At 40.8% G+C, this 8,658-nt stretch overlaps 1 long non-coding RNA gene across 1 annotated transcript; it reads right to left on the bottom strand.

Annotated features, from left to right (window-relative positions):
• Positions 1-5,902: 5,902 nt before the first annotated feature.
• Positions 5,903-7,529, bottom strand: LOC113011108 (uncharacterized). Its single transcript, XR_003270459.1, has 3 exons — positions 7,380-7,529; positions 6,868-6,955; positions 5,903-6,571 (listed from the first exon to the last, which is right to left on the bottom strand). It is a non-coding gene; the product is annotated as an uncharacterized LOC113011108 (long non-coding RNA).
• Between the last annotated feature and the right edge of the window lie 1,129 nt (positions 7,530-8,658).

The following is an 8,658-nucleotide window of genomic DNA, read 5'->3' as shown; positions in this document are numbered from 1 at the left end:
GGGAGATCTTGGATTGAAAACTGTTGGCTTGTAATATGAATTACATGACTTAAATGTTCCCATTTCATTTGTTTTGCTGCACACCTGCAAACGTCAAAACTACTTCCCCTCATTGCATCTGTTTTTGGTGATCTAATCCTAAAGAGATGATCCTTGCAACATTACCAATGCCAGTAGACATCTGACACAAACCCAAGCCTGCATTGCACATCCAGTAATCCAGAATACATCTATAACACAAGACTGCAGGTCTACCTCGACACAGATGGTCTCTGATGCAGCTTTGGCAGTACACACATGCTTATTTTGAAGAAACCCTTAAAGTAGCTTAAACCAATCACCCTGCTGGATGCACCCAGTTCCCAGGGCGTTATGTCTATTAACAATAATAATTCTCTGTGACAGCTGACTTCCTCCTGCAGTGCCATGCTTCTTTTCTTAACACCTTATCACTTTCTCTAGATCCACAAAGACACAGTGAAGCGACTTCTGATCTTCTCCAAGCTTCTCCATCAACACTCTCAAAGCAAACACCACATCTGTAGTGCTCTTTCTCAGCATGGAAGCCATATTGCTGCTCACTGTTCATCACCGCTCTCCTTGACACAGCTTCAACAATTCTTTCTCATATCTTCCTGGTATGACTCATCAGCTTTATCCTTCTGTAGTTGCTACAGGTGGCAACATCAACCCTGTTCTTGAAAATCTGTATCAGTGCACTTCTTCTCCATTCCTCAGGTATCCTCACACTCTCCAGAATTGTGTTAAACAATATAAACAATCGTCCACTGCCTTATCTCCTAAACATTTTTGTACCTCCACAGGTATGTCATCAGGACTAACTGCTTTTCTACTCTTCATCCTCTTCTTAGTTGCCCTCACCTTCTCCTCACTAATCCTCTGCACTTCCTGATTAAATAACTGTCCTTCCCACATCCATCCGCCTCCCTCTCTCAGTCTCTCTTATTTTTCTTCATTCATCTTCATGTCATCTGTTTTTAGAATTAGTAATTCAGGTACTTCCTTAGTGTTTACTCTCTTATCCGCTTAATGGAAACTGGAATTATTGTGCTGTGTTATGTACATTTTGGGAAATACACTTATTTGTTTTCATAGATAAGAAGATCAATACAACTCTGTCTGCAAATGAAATTAAGCTGAAGGCAGTCAGGTTGAAGTCATGGAAGCCATGAATCTCTTAGCTCATGAGACTGATTTCTTTTATGATGTTTCTGTGGCTTGGAATGCCATTTAAATGATATAAAAATAAAGTAATGGAGGCTATAGCGAATCTAGGCTGAGATGACGGTGTCGGTGCTCAAACTCAGGAAGCTAGACCACCTTAATTCTTTTAGAACCCTCTTCTGCATTCATATTGATCGTTCCTTCTGGAAACTCAAAGATGAAAGAAGACGTGGCAGGCCTAGAAACTATCAAAACTATCTACACTCGTTGGAAGTCATGTCCTTAAGAAATAGTAAGCAGTACATCAAACCCTGACACAGGACACAGGCACCACAGACCCTTCAGTTTATCAATCTAGTATTCACTGAAGCCTAATCAGAAATGGTCTCATTGGAAAGGTAGCTGTCAATCAGGAAACCATTCTTAAGTAAGGGAAACAGAGAAAAGGCTGAAGTGTACTAAATTACACAAGAACTGGACTAAAAATCAGTGTCAACAGGTCTGATGGAGTGATAAATTCAAATTTGAAAATTCTGGTTAAAATTCTGGACAGAGGAGGTCAACAGAGAGGCACAGCAGTGAGCTGTACCTCTCTGTCTGGACTCTACACGTACCCCAGTGGGTGTTTTTATTAAAATTATGCAAAGTAATGCTTGCTCAGTTGCTAACATGTCTCATATAAGTCTCATACCCTGGTTACATAATCAACCTCTGAATTTCCTGTAAAAAGTAAAGCGTCTTTGGAAGTCCACTGGTTTTGTTGACCATTGTGAATTCTTCAAAGAGCTCCTTTGCTCTTAAAATGAGGCAGTCAAAAAGGCTAGATCCTTATATTTCTATAATCTTATGAACTGTCATAAGATTAATCCCAGGGTATTATTTGATACTATAAACCACATTGTTTCTCTTCAACATCAGCATGCCGCGCTACTTTCTGATGACGACTGTGACACATTTCTCAATCACTGTGTAAATAAGGCGATGAACCTGAGATCGAAAATCTCCTCAAGTCGCTCACCTTATGAAGATGGTCCTCAGTGCACTGAGTCATTTATTTCTTCTTCACCAATTTCAATTAATGACTTAACTTCAGTAATATTGAAGTGCTCCTTAGACAAATTACCTTCTTCTATCCTATCTGGGAGTTTCGTCAGCATTGGTCCTTTATTGCTGTCTATCATTAACATCTCACTGAGGCAATGTTGTTTTCCATCCTATTTTAAACATGCTGAGGTAACTCCCCTACTAAAGAAAACTAATCTTAAACCCAGCGCAAGTAATAATTATCACCCTATTTAAAAATTGCTAGTAAATTATTAGAAAAAAATGGTAGAAAATCACTTCAGATCTTTATTATGGAAATGACTGATTTTTTACCCCTTTCAGTCTGACTTTCAAAAGCAGCACTCCACTGAGACCACTCTCTTGAAGGTCTATAATGATCTGTTAATGGCTTTTCATGCAGGAGATTGTTCTGTAATTATTTTACTTGATCTTAGTGCAGCTTTTGATACCACTGACCATAAAACCTTACTTAATAGGCATAAGGTTTTGACTGTTTTTTCTGTGTCTGCGTCAGACTAGTTTTCTTTTTACTTATCTGATAGGATCTTCTCACTAACCTATGGGGTTCCACAAGGTTCAATCTTGGGGCCATTATTACTTTCTTTCTACATGCTTCCTTTAGCTGACATTTTTTTTTTTTTAAACATTTCTTATATTTTTTAGGCTGATGACTTTCAGCTGTATATGTCTTTTCAACCCAGTATCACAGAAAAATGTGTAATAGACACGCCAACCTACCATGTACATTTCACGCTTTTTGCCTCTCCATAAGTCTTCGATAAAGTTTCCCAGCATTATCAATTGCCTTGGTTCTCTGTCACTGAATGTAAAGCCTTATGCAATAAATATTGGTGTCATTGTCACGGGTTGCTCTGAGGATCCACTCGCAGGACTCCGGAGTGTGTTGTAACAGAGACAGTTTATTCACAAATATCTTCACCAAGTGTATTTACAGGCAGTGCGAGGACAGTGCTATATACAAGATGTGCGAGGACGGGTTCCAGGGCTCCAGGGAAAACAAGGGGATCACACACACACACGCTCACGCCAACCTCTCTCCGCTAGTGACCAGCCACCTCATACACGCTCCACACGGGGAAACACGGGGACGGGTCCGGGGAATCTAGAACAGAGAGACAAGTGTTACTTTCTGAGTCGGAAGTGTGGGAAACTAGGGCTCGACGTGTACTGACAGGAGTCTTCACAACAATCCAGCGTTGAACAGCTGATCTCCTCCTTCTGATATACCAGCTGGTCTGATGAGGCCCAGGTGTGCATGATCCGGGAGGGCGTGGGCCGAGGGCGTGAACCCGCCATGAGTTCCGCCCCGGCAAAACAGGGGAGGGGGAGAGAGATTGCTGATCAGTGCCTTGCCGACCCCGCAGGTCGTGACAGTCATTCTTGACTCTGAAATCAAATTAGTTAGTTATGCCCTATTAAATGTGTCTATTAAACATTAAAGACTTTTAACTTTCTTTAATTTTTAATTTTCTGTTGCCTTGACAACTGTAATTTTCTTTATGTATGAAGCTGCCACTCAGCCTTGTACCAATACGAGATGCCACATCTTCCCTGTAGATTCTTTTTTTTTTTTATTTTAAGTAAAGAATTATTTAAACATTCTTTCATTTGTTTTATAAGTAATATAGGTGCAGAAACCCTCTCATATAACCTGGTGCCTGTCCGTGAAAAGCTCTCCAAGTCAGTAAAAGAATCATGCGCTCTGAAATAAACCAGAAGCCAATGTAGCTGCATCAAGATTGGAGTTACATGTCAAAACTGGGAGGATTTTGCAGGAGCATTTTAAACAACCTGCAACCGTTCTAGGGAGGTTTTGCTAAGATGTATATAGTGCATTGCAGTAATTCAATTGTGACGAAACAAAAGCATGAATAATAATTTCCAGTTCAGAATGTGACAAAATGGAGTTTAATGGAGCAATATTTCTTAGATGATGAAAACAGGAATGAACAACAGACATTGACATGTGCATCCAAAGTAAAACCAGAATCAAAGGTTATACCATGGTGTCTAACAGAGGTTTGTGCCAAAAACAAGATGTCCAAGTGTCTCCTTTATCCCAGACATGCATTTTTCTGGTGTAATGACAATTATTTCAGTCCTTCATTGCTGGCACCAGATTATTTTTCTCAAAATCTGACCTCAAAACTAATTCCAGACCCCTTACATCTGACTACTCACTGCTCTCCACTGCTTTGAGAGATAGGGATCAGAGGACAGGCACAACGGCAGGCTATAAGAGAATTAGCTAACACTGCTGAGAGGACCAGTCACTGGCTATGGTTAAAAAGGGCTGACATCCCTTGGGCAGCTAAGGCAGTCAGCTAACCAGGAGAGAAAATAAAATATTCTGCTCTTCTCCCCTCTGCTCTTCTCCCCTTCTCTGGGAGGCAGTTGGGAGGTGGAGCGTACAGCCCGATCCGGCGGGAAGGTGTGGGAAGCCAGAGCTGGCCCCTTCCGGCTCTGTTTTCTGCTCTCTCCTATCTTGTCCCGTTTGTCTTACTTCTCTTTATCACCTTTTCTATCCCTCTGAAGAAGTGAGGTTCCATAAATGCTAAAGACGTTGCAGTTGCAGTGAATAGATAGGAGAAAATAAACTGTAGAAAACTAAACAGAAGAAAGAATAAGAGAAATACGAATTTAACATAAACCAGTGACACACTCCAGGGCCTGATCAACCCCGGCAGGGCCTCCTTGGATGAGGGTGTCTAGTGATAATGGCTGAAACACCCGATGAATCCAAGGTCCACCACTGACGATGTGTCCCAAATCTTAATATGATAATCTAGATGAGATCTAGATTGAGGCAATGGTACCACTGCGCCACCCAATATCAAGATATGTTATCTAGATGAATAATGGCATGTTCCTGTTACGAAATGTTCCTCTCACATCTTTCCAGTGGAGTGTTTTGTATGGCCACAAACACACACACACATTCACCTTAACACAGACACACAATTCAAAGTTCAAATTTTATAGCCTGCAACTGTTGACTGTGTGGTTTCAGTTCTGACATCCCACACACTGTCCACGCAACTTCACTAAATGTAACATGTTTGTGTATTTCTGTGTGTGTGTGTGGGTGGGCGTGTGTGTGTCAGCATTGTCTTTGCATTACATAGCTCTCCTATTTCAGGAATTAATGTTGGTATCCCGGATCATCAGATCATCTTTTTTCTTTCCACACAGTGAGAGCTGACGTGACTGTTTCATGTTGTTATCACTGCTATCACAGTGATATGAAATCTAATACTGGGCCATCATGAGGCAAGTTTTATTAAGTTTTCTCCTTCAGCTCATCAAAATTTTGTCTATAATAAGATATGCATTGTGTGAAAGTGATACTTATAATGACATTGACACTAAATGGTTCAGCGCTGTAGATCGCAGGGATAATATTTAATATTATTTGAATACTTTTACTGAAGATAAGACAAGGAGATTTATTTCCTAATAACCTTAATGATTACTGCTCTAACGAGGCCTCAGTGCTCAGTGGATGGTCTTCACTGTGAATAGAAATATGAACTGATTTAAACTTCATTGTCCTGAGCAATTTGCTTGGTTCCTATTCAAAATCCTCATTTATTAATCTTGTTTTGCAATAATTCAGAAAAAGGAACAAGGATGCCAAACAATATTTTTACTGGAGAATTTTATGAGAGACAAAAAAAAAAAAGAGGACATTCTTCCGTAGCTCATAAACTGAAGAGCAAGGTTTGGTAATTTACATGAAAAATGTAATCGATACACACTGAATTTCACGAGATAGCACTACATCTTCAAGAGGAATTAAAAATACACTTAACACATTATAGCAATACATTTTGTGGCAAAATCTTATAGAGCAGGTGATATTGCTTTTTTCTACCTGCAAATGTGACAGTGAAGGTTTAGATAATTTACAAAGTCATAAACAGACAGTTACCCTATAACAATTACGTGACAAGTTACTGGAATCGTTTAGCATACAGATGAAGAACAAAACTAGTGGGAGAACTTTGTTGATGATGGATGGAGTGCAGCAGAGGGAGCTGTTCCAGAGCTGAGCCCACTGGAGAATATTAAAGAGGAGACCAGACGCAAAGACGCTAAGCTGGGCTGGAAGCTGTTAGCACTACTGAAGCAGTATAACCTGATGTTGAGTGAACGACTCTTAAATATGCAGCTGGCTGATAAGCCGAGGGAGAGCAGGTGTGCTAGCCAGAGATCCAGTCGAAGCCGGTTGCATGACCTCATAGCTGTAGTAAGATTTACCTGCTCACACACCAGACCTCAGGGAAGAGAGACAAAGGAACTGTTGGAGGATAAGTGAGGAAAAGTCAAAGAAAAGGGGAGAAAAACAAAGGAAAGGCAGAAGTATCAGGGCACGAGGGACCATGATGGCTATGTTTTGGGTATGATGGTACATGCACACACTGAAAACAATAGTAGTAACACCCCTGAAGCTGTTAAAGAACTGCAGTGGATGAACATTTCAGTGTGGCTTTGCTCACAGTGAAGCTGCACAAACACGAGCTGAACAAAACCAGGATATTAATAAGACTAAAGGCCATCTGACGCATTGTGTAAATTAGAGAACTTTGGAGTTACCAGGCGGTGTGGTTTATAACCCGGGAGACAAAATTATGCAGCCTTTCATCGTGCTCTTGGCAGCAGTCCCTTTCTCCTGGATAGAGCTCTGCACACACAGATGACATGTTGGGCAGTCAAAACGTATCGAAAAATCGTTAATGGGTACTGCGTAGGTGTAGGTTTGTGCTATTCTTGGTTTCACATTGGTCATAAGTATTTAAAAAAAACAAAAAACTTTCACTGCAGCCATTTTTTCTTTCACAATTATTCCTCTTTGCGGTGAACTCACTGCAGTTTCCTTCGGCAGTCACACAAACTTTGTCACTCAGTCAACATTTGACCCCTGAAAAGCATAATTTCCACTGCTCTTTGGTGGACTTAATGCAAGTGAATCTTCCCACAATCGTTTGCTTTTAACAGCCAGAGAGTTACAGAAAGGGTGGTGTTTGCTTATTCTGAATACAGTACGACATTGTGAAAGCAAGTATGTCACAAAACGGCTGTGTGCAAGCAGGAGAACGCAAACTCACCAAAATGGGAACTTGACTCAAAAATGCAGCTTTATTTGCTGAGCAGAAGTAAAGGTGATACAAAACAATGCAAATTCAACTGGGGGAAACTAATACACCAGGAGACACGGGAGAACCACACACAGCTATGAGGGAGGACACGACACTGACAGAAAGAAACACAGGGCTTAAATACACTGAGGGATAACAAGGGTAATGAGACACAGAAGGAGAGAACAGCTGGGAGTAATTAGACTGAACGAGACAAGGGAAGCAAGACTAGAAACACTGACATGGGACAAAGATCTTCAAAGTAAAACAGGAAACACACTGACTGAACTCAAGACATGTAAACCTAACAGACTGCGGAGACAGAACATAAGGACCTGAAACATGGGACAGAAAGGCACACTAGACACAACACGGAACAAAGGGAAGCCATCACACAAAACCTAAGAACTAAACCCTTGACAACCATAACTAAAACCTAGGGAAATGACAATAATCAAAACAGTACAACCAAGGAACATAAACCATAATATAAAAATACAAGAACTCAAAATACTGGTTCATAAAGACCCAGAACCGTGACAAAGTACATGAATGCAGCATCCTCTGTTTCTGAGTAAGATCAACTCCTTGCGTGTTCAGTCTATTTACAACACACTTAAAGGTGTTTTCACATCTTTCAGCTGGTAAAATTAGCTTTAGTCATCGTTTTCATAAGGCAAAGCTAGCATCCCTTTAAAAGTCAAAGTCAATAACAGATGCAAACTTGGTAACCTACCTAGTTAGCATTTACTGTTCAGCTACTTTTATAAATTATAGTCCAAAAATAGTTTTATTGTAACAACTGTTACAACTGACTTAACCTCAACTCAATGACACCTTGCAGTCATTGAGTTGATAATGAACTCCTCTGTATCCCAGAGTATTCTAGAGTCAAATGTGAGGCCACCTGTCTGACAGCTAGAGCTTGACCCAGACTAGGTTATGCAAAAGGACACTGATCCCAAGCACACCTATAAATCTACAACAAAATGTCTGAAAAAGAAAAGAATCAAGATGTTCCAGTGTCAACATCAGACGTAAGACCTTAAGAGAGCCTCAGTGAACTGCAGCAATGCTGTAAAGTAGCAGTATGCTTCGTCAATATGCTAGCGGAGGAGATTATCCCCACTGCGAGAGTCACCACATTCCCAAACCAGAAACCGTGGATGGACAGATCGATCCGCACTGCAGTAAACGCCAGGACCGCCTCCTACAACGCGGGTCTCGCCACTGGCGATATGAGCGCCTA

This window comes from Astatotilapia calliptera, chromosome 18 (assembly GCF_900246225.1).
Source record: "Astatotilapia calliptera chromosome 18, fAstCal1.2, whole genome shotgun sequence".
Taxonomy (NCBI): Eukaryota; Metazoa; Chordata; class Actinopteri; order Cichliformes; family Cichlidae; genus Astatotilapia; species Astatotilapia calliptera.
Note: the sequence above shows the minus strand (reverse complement) of the source record. Positions and strands in the feature narration are given on the sequence as shown.